Here is a 14,085-nt window from a genome sequence, read left to right as displayed (position 1 = left end):
AATAAATACTCTATAAGCAAATGCAAGAATCATATTCATAAGCAACTGTGTTGAAACTTGGGAAACATCAAATCATTTTGCCTCTCTTAAAAGATCTTAAGGCAGTCTTCCTGTCTCTTAGCCTTTCAGAGTTTAGAACACTGTCTTAAAAGAAAGTAGTTCTAAAATTCCTTGATTATATTTTAAAAGAACTATTTCATCTTGAAATTCTAAGCCAAACTCTTTCAAACAATTATATGCATGTTCACTAAATTTGTATTGTATGGGTACTGAAAATATTCTTACAAAATATCATTAAATTCCTCAATCCAATTCTTAAGTACTACAGTGAAGATTTTGAAAGTCTGGGAATTAAGGATGGGACAGAAAATATTTCCCTTGCATTTGTCTTTCTTCTTCAAACTGTTATTGTTGTTTCAACCTTATCTATTAATAATTGAAAATTGATATTGCTTTGGAATTATTTTGAAATTATATTTTCTAGCAAATAAAATAAAAAGAACCCTAGAGGAATTTTAAGTAATGGGATCTTTCTACAAATGTCTTCTATTTGTAGTCTGAGAATATTGTCTACTCCTAGCAAAAGAAATTCAGTCTATCAATATATGGTTCTGTTTCATTATACCCTGTTAAATGATCCTAAGCAGGCTAAGTTGTTTAGTCATGGTCCTTTTGTCAAATTAATATCTTCTGAGAAATGTGCAAGTACAAACTTTCTCCTTAGGAAAGGGTGGCAGCTAATTAATTTAGTTCCTGAAAGATTGTTATTATCCACTTCATTCCAAAGCCATCCTGTTGTTGGTAGCTGCTGCTTTTAAATTTTTAGAATTTCCGAAATAAAGACCACTTTTCAAAATTGCTATTGGGCTATAAAGTTATAGTAAGCAGATTAGGTGCTTAATGCAGTTTAGAACTATTATCACTGAGATGCATAGCTTTATTTGTAGATATTTCAGTGAAATTCTAAATTAGACAATTGAAGATGAGCACTTACTAATATAAGAAAAATGAGTCCAATGGATTTTACCTGATATCTATATTAACCTTTAGACCCAAATCAAAAAATAGTTATAATGAACCAGACTAAGAAGCCTTTTTCCCCCCTTCTTTGGACTTTTTCCCTCTCCTTGCTTTCCTTCCTTCCTCCATCCCTTCCCTTCTACTTGGCTTCCTTCTTTTCCTCCCTCATCCTTCTTCATAGCTGAGGTATGAGGTATGATGATGAATTTTCTAGTAAAGAAAATGCTACAAACTGAAACCTTGCTTTCGTGGTTCATTTTTGTCTGACAACTAAGGTAATATGATTATATCTTTATAAACCTAATCATAATCAGATTAAAAATCCCCAAATTGGAAGATTAGAGAAGATACTGAAATAAAATAAAAGTAAAAGATTCTGCTCTTTGGAAGCATTTTTGAGGAAATATAGATTAACCCATTAATTTAGAAACTTCTTTTCATGTGGTTTTCTTTCTGTTCATTCATTCTGTTCTTTCTTACTTTCTTTTTTTTTTTAGACATGGGAAAGCACAAACACATTTAGTCCCCCACTACCAAAAACTATGCTGCCAGCTTTTACATCTGGGAAAATCACAGGGGTCAGCCTATCTGGAGTGTAATGGATAAACCTAATCCTGGAAAAATCACCTTTGTGACCATGGCATCTCCCCTGACAGGTAAGTATTCATATGATTCTCTTAAATAGATTTGTGGCTAAATTAAACATGAAATCTAATGAACCTTCTTTCTGTTTCTAGACATATCTACCATTTTTTATTGTTACATTGAACTCCTATAAAATATTAGTTTTTAGTGTTGCAAATTCCCCTGAAGTTGGCAATTTTTATTTTCAGGTTTAGGAAGAGAAAGATTTGAAGGCATGTTTTATTTCAAGAATTTCATGCCTAACTGATTAGTTGAAAGCATTTTAGAAGTTAAAAAAAATGGGGATGGTTTCAATACGTTATAGTTTTCTATTAGAAAAAGTTGAATACAGTTTTTCCACAAATATTCTTATGACTATCTTTAAGGGAAGGAGAGATCTTGAATTCAAATAAATAGAAATACAGATTAGAAGGCTGAGGCAAGAGAATCATGATTTCAAGGTCAGCTTCAGCAACTTAGTGAAGTCCTAAAAAACTCAGAAAGACCCTATCAAAAAAGTGCTGGGGATATGGCTGAAAGCTTAAGTGTCCCTGGGTCCAATCTCCTAATCCGTTACCATATGAATATTTCCTTTAATTCTTGTTCTTCTTTTCCTTAATTCTATGGAGGAAAAAAAGGGCACCCTACAAGATTTAGTACAAAACATTTATTTCTCACAAAGGAGAGAAATTACCATACATAATTATTTTAAAGTGGATTTAACATCTTTTAGAATAATTGTTCAATGTATTTATTTTTGTTAACAGAAGTATTCTTTGATGGATCATATATGAAATTTATTTTTAAAACCCCTGACTCAACTACAACCTGGCATTTATTATCAGCTAAATACATGAAGAATTTGATAGAAGCTACATGTGGTTTTTGGATCCTGGAAAAGTGCTATTTTTCTCAATCATCAAATACTTTGGTTTTTCATAAACAAAGAATATATTCCAAGAGAATGGGTAAATGATAGTATTTTAGTTACACACTACTGGAGTATATTTGAAATAGTTGTTTCACAAATTAAACCAATCATTAATGCAATATTTCTCAAACTCTTGGCACCTGCAGACCACTGAAGAGAAATTTGGAACACACATGTACTATAATACTTAAGTAAATTAAGAAAAATTGATTAACTGCAATAAATACAAGACATTATGAAATTGTTAATAATTTCAGGTGATTTAGGAATGATACTACACTTATACTAATCTATGCTTCTCTAATTTAATGATAAATGCCTATAATTGTAGAGCAGTTTAAATATCCACTTCCTTGTCTTACAAAATTGTAACTCATATGTCATGTCTCTCACTAGAAGTGGATACACATATTTCAATGACTCTCAAAGAGTCGTGTATACTGGAGTCAAATGTGAAGTGAGGAATTGTGGTATTATTTCTCCTTTACAGAAATTTTAGTACTTTATCAGAGAGTATGCTGTCAAAGGCTTGTCTTAAAGTTTTGGCCTGCTGACCTGGATCAACAGTGGGTATCTAATAAATAAGAAACAAAGGTGGGGGTTGGGGGTTGGGGAAGGAGAAAGAAAAAGAAACAATTCCTATTCTTTTTGATCAAACTTACTCTGTATTACAATTTCTATGGAAATGAATTCATTTATGTATTTATACAATGTGTACATATTAGTATGTCCAATTTTCTGGTGGCTTCTGTAGAGTCAGTTTCAGACTGCCTGGCCAGTTAGACTTTAATACTTATATTTGTTAAGGTGTAATCATATTTAGTCCCATTCTTAAAAAAATACCATGTATTTGCTATTGGATGGCTAATTTAGATCTCTAACTCCAGCCTCATCCTTGAGTTCCTGGCTAACATGCCTGCCTGCACAGTCACCAATGCACTTTATGTGTCTGCTAGGCACCACAAACTTAACACTTCAAGACATCACTTTCGAACCTCCCCAAGATTGTCTTTTTTCCCTCCTCCAGCAATTGTATAATAATTCAGTTGATTGCTCTAGAAAAATATTTATAATCATTCTTCTTGCTTCTCATTCTCTTATATCACACACCGAATGCGTTAAAATCTCTCTGTATTTAACTATCAAAATATCTGCTTAATTTATTCACATTTTTACCTTCATTTTTCCACCCTAGGTCATATCTGTTTCTCTGAGTCATTGCATTATTCCTAATTTGTCTTGCTGCTTTTGTTTTTGTGTTCCTAAATCTTTTTATCTGTAAATAGTCTAAGAGATTGCCTTAAAATATAAATCCATAACTTAGTGTTGCCTATTCACAATTATCCAGTGTGTCACACTGCCCTTAGTTTAAAATCTGGAATTCTTCCCTACCTTTAAGAAACTTTCCCTCATTTTGTACCATCCTCTTTGCATCCCCTGCTCTTTCCAAACTCTCACCATGATGCTTTTTACCTTGGTTTACTGACTGGCAATTCATTTTTCCAGCCAAGAATGTCTCCCAATCAGGACCTTTATCTACTATTCTTATTGCTGAGACGTTCTTCTTCCAAATGCAGATGTCTTTGTCTTCTCCCTTTATTGCCATCCTTCTCAAATTTTGCTTCAACAGAGAAACCACCAAGAAATAAAAGAGCACTGCACTTTTCCCTATGTTTTTTTTTTCTTTTCTCTCTAATATATATATACCAGGGATCGAACCCAAGGGCACTTAACTACTGAGTCACTGAGCCACATCCCAAGCCCTTTGTGTGTGTGTGTGTGTGTGTGTGTGTGTGTGTGAGTGAGAGAGAGAGAGAGAGAGAGAGAGAGAGAGAGAGAGAGAGAGACTCTCACTGAATTGCTTAGGGCCTTGCTAAATTGCTGAAGCTGGCTTTGAATTGTGGTCCTTCTGCCTCAGCCTCTAGAGCCACTGGGATTAAAGGCATATGCCACCAAGCCCAGCCTCTGAAACATATATTCTACCTTACAATTCATTTTGTATATATGAATGTGTGTTGTACTATAAGGTTTTCCCTTTCAGACTGTAAAATCTATTCAACTGAGGAATTTTTCTGTTTGCTTACCATATGTTCTTTGTACTTGGAGTGTGGCACCTATCTGGCATATAAAATATACTAACTCGGTAGAAAAACAAATAGTTTAAGCAGAAAATTTACTTTGTAACTATAGTTATTTAAATGGAGAATGCTGTTTGTGGTAGCAGGATATCTATGAGAACAGAATAGGACATTACTTCAGTGATTCAAACAAGAAAATTCCATAGCTTGAACTATAAAGAAGTAAATGGAGCTTAAGAAAAATAAATGAACAGCAAAAAACAAAAACAAAAAAGATGTGAGAACTTTGAATATCCAAATAAAAAATTCAAGTGAATATGAGATAAATAGTTCAAGATCAAAAAATAACTTCTGGATTGGAGACATTCTTTAGTAATTTATATACAAGTAGCAGCCGAGGCTGTAAACTCAGACACAAAAACTTAGGGAGATTATGGAGGGTAAGAGAATCTTGGATGAGTTTATATATATATAAAATATATATATATATATAAACTCATATATAAACTCATATATATATATTAGGGTAGAGACTGGTGAGCTTGCCAACAATAAAGGCAGGACACAGCAGAATTTAAAAGAGACAAGGATAAAGGCTTATCATTGAAACCAAATTTTAATACAGCAATTTTCAGAAAGATGTAGTAAATTTTCAACCAGCCTCAGTCCCAGGCCACTACAGATACCAGATAGAGAGCAACACAGAAATGTGGAAAACAACCTCTAGTCCTTGCTCTCTGTAAGAAACAAGAAGCCCAAGAAGAACCAGAAAGAAGAGAAGGTCAATCTAGCACAAGCAGTGAGTGCCCATCCCTGTTCACAGTTCCAACTACCTCAGCAGAGATAATGTTTTATTTTTCACTTAGAATTTTTGTTGTTGTAGTTGCTAATTGTTCATATGTGTATAAATATATGTATGTAGATATATATATATATATATATATATATATACACATACATATATATGAAAAATATATGAACATATGCATGTACATATATGCACATATTTTCTTCTTGTTTGCTTTTTATCATTATTACTTTTTACTAGACTTTTAATATTTTGCTTTGTTTTTTGAGAATTAATGCGCTTTTTTGTTACTCTTTCTCTTCTTCTCTCCCCCTTTTGTTCTTGCTTTATGGCTTTTATGTTCTAGCCCTCTTTTTTTTTTTTTCTTTTTTTAACCTCTCTCTTCTTCTTTATCTCTTTTTTACATTTTTAAAATTTGAGATTTCTTTTGTCTTTTGTCACATTTTCTTCTTTTTAAATAAACTGTACTTTTGTAATCTATTAAAATTACCTAGTTTATGTAATTTCTGTCCCCACCATCCATACTATTGTAGTTATTAGTATCTTAGATGTTATAATCAACATCTGGTTTATACTTTAATGCATATCTATTTAATTGCTCTTTGTTATTATTGCTGTCATAAATATTGTTATTATTAATGCTAAATTATTATTATTATTATTATTATTATTATTAATTCTAGTTTTGTGATTTTAAGTGTTGTGGATGTCATAGTTGACACCTGGCATTTACATTAATGTTGTATATCATTCACTGCTGTTGTTATTATTATTTCCCTCTTTTTTGTGAATTGTTAGAAATCTAGTGTGACCCTTCAAGTTCATTGGGAAGATGTTCTGCAGCTGGAAACTCCAGCCCAACATACCTTACTGTATACACAACCTAACCCTGCTAAAACCTTAGCATAAAGAAAGGAAGAGGAAGTCCCGTCATCAATGACCAGATCCCAAATAAAGAACCTCATGATGCATCTTATGGTCTTGGAAGAACAAGCCTTTCCCAAAAACTGTAGAAGGAAAGAAATAATGAATATCAGAGTTGAAACTGATACTTTAGAAATTTTTTTAAAAAATCAAAGATTAATGAAACAAATTTTATTCTTTGAGAACAAAAACAAGAATGACTTTGAAAGTCATTCCAAGGAATTGGAAAATCCAGAAAAAATGGGTAGATTTCTAGATACTTATGAACTACCAAAATTGAACCAAGAGGATATAGAAAACACAAACGGATAAATACCAAGCAATGAGGCTAAAGCAGTAATAACGTGTCCTCAAAAAATAAATAAATAAATAAAAATAAAAATAAAAAAATCCAGGACCAGATGGATTCACAGATGAATTCTACCATACCTTTACAGAGAGCTAATTCCAAGCTCCTAAAATTATTCCATAAAATAGAAAGGATAGAAACCGTCTCAAATTCAATCTATGAAACCAGTTTCATCCTGATACCCAAACTAGATAAGGAGATTTCCAGGAAAGAAAACTACAGACCAATATCCTCAATGAGCATAGATGCAAAATTTTTTTAATAAAATATTAACAAATCAAAACCAGCAATATATTAAGGAGACTGTACATCAGGATCATGTTGGTTTCATTGCAGGGATGCAAAGATAGTTCAACTTACAAAAATCAATATTTGTAATGCACTATATAAATAGGATGCAGGAAAAATATTATATGGTCATCTCAATAGATTTTAAAAAGCATTTGAAAAAAATCGTTTACATTTATTTTAATAATATATATCAGTTTTGAAATATATTAAAAATAAATTCTAATAAAATAAAACAAAATACTTAAAAATAAACCTAAGAAAGAAATAAAAAACTTCCACAAGCAAAATTATACAATGCTGAAAAAGTAAATCAAAACACCAGAATGGCATTGGGGTTGTGGCTCAGTGGTAGAGCACTCGCCCAGCATGGGTGAGACAATGGAATTGATCCTCAGTACCACATAAAAATTAACACATAAAATAAAGGTATTCTGTCCATCTACAACTACAAAAAATAAAAAAAAAATAAATATAAATAAATAAATATATACATACATCATAAGATGGAAAGTCTCTGATGTACATGAACAGACAAAATCAATCAATGTTTATAGCAGCACAATTCACAATAGCTAAACTGTGGAACCGACCTAGATGCCCTTCAGTAGATGAATGCATAAAAAAAGTGGCACATATATATACACAATGGAATATTACTCAGCAATAAAAGAGAATAAAATCATGGTATTTGCAGGTAAATGGATGGCATTGGAGAAGATAATGCTAAGTGAAGTTAGCCAATCCCACAAGAACAAATACCAATGTTTTCTCTGATATAAGGAGGCTGATTCATAGTGGAGTAGGGAAGCGGAGCATGGGAGGAATAGAAGAACTCTAGATAGGGCAGAGGGGTGGGAGGGAAGTGGAGGGGGCAGGGGTTAGAAATGATGGTGGCATGTGATGGACATCATTACCCAAAGTACATGTATGAAGACACAAATTGGTGTGAATATATTTTGTAGACAACCAGAGAGATGAAAAAATAGTACTCTATATGTGTAATATGAATTTTAATGCATTCCACTATCATATATTAAAAAATCAATTAAAATTTTTAAAAAGGAAAATGCAAGCCTACAACTTATATGGAACAACAAAAGATCCAATATAGCCAAAGCAATTGGCAAAAAAAAAAATCCAAAAAACTGGAGTTATCACAATATCCAAATTCAAATTGTACTACAAAACTACAGTAATGGAAAAAGCTTAGTATTGGCACAAAAATAGACATGTAGACCAATGAAACAGAATGGAGGACACAGAGACAAACCCCACAGCTACCTTTATCTGATTCTTAACAAAGGTGCCAAAAATTTATTTTGAGGAAAGGATGGCCTCATTACCAAGTACTGGGAAAACCTGGTATCTAGTTTGAAAGATTAAAACTATATCTCCATCTCTCACCCTACACAAAAGTCAATTCAAAATGTATCAAATACCTAGGAATAAGACTAGAAATTTTTTAGCTACAGTGGAAGAATTTCAACATACAGGTATTGTTACCAACTTCCTCAGTAGGACTCCTATTGCTCAGGGAAATAAAACCAAGAGTTAATAAATAGGAAGCCACCAAACTAGAAACTTCTATATTGGAAAACAAACAAACAAACAACAACTAAACAGCTCAAAGAGAGAACATACAAAATGGGAGAAAAAAATTTCAGGATACTCTTTTGATAGAGGTTTAATATGCAGAATACGAAAAGAACTCACAAAAAAAAAAAAAAAAAAAAAAAACTCACTACAAACAAAACAAGTAACCTGTTCAACTAATGGGCAAATGAACTTAACCAACACTTCTCAAAGAAGTCCAAATGGCCAAAAATTACAAAACTACATTGAAATTTTATTTCACTCCAGTTAGAATGGCAATCATCAAAAATACAAATAGCAATAAATGATAATGAGTACACAGGAAAAGGGGAACTAATATACAGTACTGGTGGAACTATAAATTAGTACAGTTACTATGAAAATCAGTATGATGTTTCCTCAAAATACAGGAATGGAACCACCATATGATCCACCTATACCATTCCTTGGTGTTTACCCCCAGAGAATTATAGTAATCATATCATAGCAACACATACATATCCATGTTTATAATTCCACAATTACAGTTTATGGAACCAGCCTAGTGTCCATCAACAGAGAAATGGATTTTTAAAAAAAAAAAAAACAAAGCCTGTGGCATACATGCATAATGTCATTTTCAGTCATGAGGAAGAACAAAATTACGTAATTTGCAGGAAAATGGATGATACTGGAGAGCATCATGTTAAATGAAATAAACCAGAATAAGTCAAGGCTCACACATTTTTCTCATAAGTGGAAGCTAGAGAACAAAACAGGTAAAAAGACACCTCATGGACATATAAGGTAGTCCAGTAAGGTAACAAAAAGTGATGAGGGAGAAGGAGAAGAAGAGAGAATAAGGAAAGATAGTAAGGATTCAAACTGATCAAATTGTGTGCATGTCCAATATGCCACAATGAAACCTATTATTCAGTATAATTGTTGTGCACAAAAAATGTAGTGAATAGAAGTGGTGAATAATGATACCTTTATTTTCAAAATGGTAGGTGATTTGATCCCTTCAAAGGAGAAAAATGTGTAAATTAAAAATTACTTTGAAGTTTTAAAATCTGATAAGGTAGGAACAAGCTATTAAGTGAAAAGTGTTCCAAATGGGAAGAGAAATATCACTTAAGCATGTAAAAATATGAACAGATAAAAAAATATGAGTATTTTCAAATGTTTGAAAAGTAAAGAAGAGAAGTTAAATAATATAATAACTGGAAAATCCCAGTAGGAATGCATGAAGAAGTTATTTTATCAAGAAATATATGAAAAAGCTGCTCAAAAGCTCTATTCATAAAGGAAATACAAATTAAAGTCACACAGAGATAGCACTACAGCTGTTATTGCTATTACCAAATAGATAAAGCTTAGTAAGTATTGGTCTGGATGTGGAAAGAAGGAAAATGTGGAGAAATTGTTTCTGTACGAATACTGTGCATGAAGCCAAATTTATGTAGGACAGAAACAAGTATCAGATGAAGAAATGAGGAGAGTGAACATAGCACATCTTTGGAGAATTCTAAAAATAAATTGGCAAAGAAATAATTGATACTGTAATAACTATCAGACAACATGAGGTGGTGGAAGTTTAATGATTTTTTTTTGTCATTCTGCTCAGATGTTCTATTCCTGACATTTAATACATTCTCAGTTTATAAGATATCATTAAAATATTCCAGAGATGTAAATTAACAAAACTACATCAATACACTCTTACCAAAGTTCTTCCAATCAGATTTCCACTGGTAATTTCAACATCATACATCCCAAGATGAAATAATCATGGTCATCTTCAAAAGCTGCCTATCTTATATATTTCCTACCTTAATTAAGAGAACTCCTATCCATTGCATCACTGACACTAGAAACCAGGAGCCATAACTGCAGCTCCCCTCCTCATGGACTCAGCACTTTCTCCACATTGGTTCATTTAATCCTCCAAACAACCTGATGAGTCAGGTCTTAATGTTATTTAATGTAAAACCCAACTATGAAGGTGCTGAAATTTTTCCAAGCTTATAAACCAATTTACTAATAGACAGTGCTTGCCTTCTGTTAGTGTTGCTTGGTCCTCTCCAAAAATGACTGCAAGCAAAACTAGATCCTAACATACCACCACTTCCATGCCACTTTCCTTCTTTCTTTTGGAAATTTAAATAAAACTGGTTTTATTTCATATAAGATATCTACAGATAGTCAGAGGATGATACTGGATCAGCAGTCCAACATGATGAGCACTGGTATCTCTTTGGTTCCCATGATCTTTCCTTTATCGCATTTGAAAGGACCACTCCAGTTTCTTCCATAACTTCACTATTTATTTCAAAAATAGGGGAAAAGATCGCTTAGCCACTTTTATCACTTCTATTGGGAAACAAGTATTTCCCAGAAACCCTGCAAATGTGTCCCAAGGGTACCTGTAGCTGCAACACAGGCTGTGAAGGTGAGCAGTTAAGCTTTCCCAACTTCTTTATTGATGGCAGGTAAAGGAAAAGGGGGTGTTGGGAATGGCTGACAAGTTGTGCCACCAACATTATATAAGTAATTTCTTTCTTTTTACTCATTTATTTATTCCCATCCGTGTTTAGTCATCTTTATATTTAAGATCTGTCCGCACGGGTAATTTTTATGTCAAGAAATTTCTGTTGATAACTTAAAGATTAAAAATTGAAACTCAGTTCTTTAAATCATTACATTTTTATCAACTACACTTCTTTTTCTTGCTTTATTTTTACCCTAATATTCAAGAATAGAACTAAAATAAAATTAATCTTTCTTTTCTTAAAACTGATTAGTTAATTATTTTGTGGTACTGGGGATTGAACACAGGCAAGTGCTCCAACACAGAGCTACACTCCTAACCCTTTTTTTAGTTTTTAGCCTGGAACTTGTGATCCTCCTACCTCAGCTTCCTGAGTCACTGGGAATACAAGTGTGTGCCACTATACTTAAAACTACTTCATCTCTCAAGAAAGAGTGGGAAAAAACAAAAAGTTAACAGTGACAAAATACTTTCAACCACTTTTCTCCTTAGTTACTGTCCTTCTAACACCAAAAAAACATCTGGAAAACATACCCACATCCTTTGGTTTTTAAGAACTTATACATATGACCAAATACCATGTGGTTTCCTCTGGCTCCATTAACACTGAACAGTTTTTCTTCAAAAATGGAAAATCTCCTTTGTCTTTCCATTTCATCATCTGTACCATCAAAAGGAATGCCTTCTTGATGGCAAATTAAGATTCTCTTCCAGTTTAATTTTCTGAGTCTGGACCAGAATTCTTCACAGGCACTTTGTGGACCTTCCACATAAACAACACCGGTTTTCCAGGCATGCTAAACCCAGACAGGGAAAGCTCCTTGGCCCACTCTAGACTATTCTTTCTTTTGCATTTGTTATAGATGTTATGGCTATAGATCCAAAGTCTTGTAAGAATGGGATCAACTAGCTGGACTATACTTTCTGTGGTGGAAGAAGATGGGGCATCTCTGCTGACAGCCTGTTCTCTAACTCATTCTGTGGCATTCAATATACAGACATCTCCTCCACAATTCTCCTGCAGGAAGATCTGCGGTCAGATCTGTGTTCAGCTGGGTCTGCTGGGTTCTACTTAATAATACTGATCTGGCAGTAATTTCAGGCAGAACTTCAGGGTACTTAAAGGGAAGAATGCAGGCCAGAGAAAATATCTCCATTGATTTCTCAGACATGTCTAGGTTCATGTTGATGGTATAGTAAACTTTTGAAGATCGTCCCTCCATAGACTTCTTCTTCTTTTTTTTTTTTTTTAAGAGAGAGAGAGATTTTTTTTTTTTTTTTTTTTTTAGTTTTTGGCGGACACAATATCTTTTTTTGTATGTGGTGCTGAGGATCGAACCCGGGTCGCACGCATGCCAGGCGAGCCGCTACCGCTTGAGCCACATCCCCAGCCCCCCTCCACAGACTTCTTTTCAATAGGATCTTTCAGTTCTGCTAAAGCCAGTTGGTCATTCACTATGAACTCATTCTCCTCAGGATACATACTAGCCAGCAGGTCTAACTAAGAGAGCTGGGCCTCTGCTTGCTCTATCACAATCATTTTTGAACATCTGTAAGTTTCTTCTTAAAAAGATTTTCTTTTGTAAAATCAACCATCATTATTTAAATCAGTGGTGTCCTCACATCATTCTTGTCCATCTTTGGTAAAAGTTTATCAAGCAGCTATTATACGTAAAGCTTTGAACTTCATGTCTTCCTGGTGCTACTTAGTCTGAGGATCAGGGTACACATCTAGAGCCCTGGCTCCATCACTGCTGTAAGCCCTGATTTCCTGGCTACAGGGTTACCTCAGATCGCCTCAGGAGACAAAGTCCCAGGGCAGGGCGACTCCAAGCTTCAGCCGGTCCTGCGGAGCGGCTTGGGGGAAATGGGACAGCGCTCTCCCTACCCACACAGAGGCTAGCGAGTCCCAAAATCAGAATTGTCCTGAACTTTTGGTCCAGAATGTAGCCGCATGTTTTCTCCTCTGCACTTGGAACAGCAGGGTAGTTCTTTGACCCCCCAGGTGCTTCTCTGTCATAGTTTTCAGACTTGTATTTCTCCACCCAAACCTCACTGTCATTTCCCAGTTGCTGTCTCCATGCCACTTTCACATCGCAAAGAATATTGTTCTAAATGCAAATCAAATCTTATCACTCTTTTTCTCACAGCTTTCCATTATTAATTTATAATTATCTGGTCATTCTTACTGAAACGTGTAGTGAAACAAACACTGTATTAGACCAGCCTGCCTAATTTAAATACCAGACCATATCTCCAACAATGAATGCTTTAATGATTAACTAAGCTTTTTAGCTATATATTTTAAAAAATAGAGTAGTGATTGCTCTTCTCTATAGAATGAAACAAATATAAGATTAAATCATCTTGCACAGAATCAACAAATAAAAAAACAAGGTCAAGATACAATGAACACACTGATTACACTTGCTCCATAGTCTTTTTTTAAAAAGTTTTGAGGGTCTTGAAACAATGACCTTGTACTCCTTTAAGGCAACTATTGGCTAGAACTGTCTACCTCCTCATAGCTCTGCTTAGGCCCTGAAAAAATCTTTTGTGTTTATACTCAGCGTACTTTGCTCATTTGCACAATGGTATGGTGTCATGGAGATTTGAGTTTGGGAACTGTGGTAGGCAGGTTTTTTATTGTTATGACTAAAAAACAACAACAACAACAAAACAAAAAAAAACTGACAATAACAACATAGAGGTGCAAAAATTTATTTGTGCATCTTTCAGAGGTCTCTGTCCTTAGCCAGCTCCATTGATCTGGGCCCAAAGTGAGGCAGAAGAGTGTGATAGATAAAAATATCTCAGGGCATAGCCATTAAGAAGCAGAAAGAAACTAAGAATGGCTCATCAGAAACAAAATGTTGACCCCAAAAGCAGACCACAGGAAGCCACCTCCTCCAGCCACATTTACCTGCCTACTATTAT

At 34.0% G+C, this 14,085-nt stretch overlaps 1 non-coding gene and 1 pseudogene across 1 annotated transcript; both read right to left on the bottom strand.

Annotated features, from left to right (window-relative positions):
• Positions 1-1,518: 1,518 nt before the first annotated feature.
• LOC124103785 (U1 spliceosomal RNA) lies at positions 1,519-1,684 on the bottom strand. Its single transcript, XR_006855270.1, has one exon. It is a non-coding gene; the product is annotated as a U1 spliceosomal RNA (small nuclear RNA).
• Positions 1,685-11,651: 9,967 nt separating this feature from the next.
• On the bottom strand, positions 11,652-12,703 carry LOC124103732 (RWD domain-containing protein 2B-like; annotated as a pseudogene).
• Between the last annotated feature and the right edge of the window lie 1,382 nt (positions 12,704-14,085).

The sequence above is a fragment of the Marmota monax genome, unplaced genomic scaffold (assembly GCF_021218885.2).
Source record: "Marmota monax isolate L192 unplaced genomic scaffold, Marmota_monax_Labrador192_F-V1.1 WCK01_AAM20220418_F8-fsc00006, whole genome shotgun sequence".
Classification (NCBI taxonomy): Eukaryota; Metazoa; Chordata; class Mammalia; order Rodentia; family Sciuridae; genus Marmota; species Marmota monax.
This window is presented reverse-complemented; position numbering and strand designations above follow the sequence as displayed.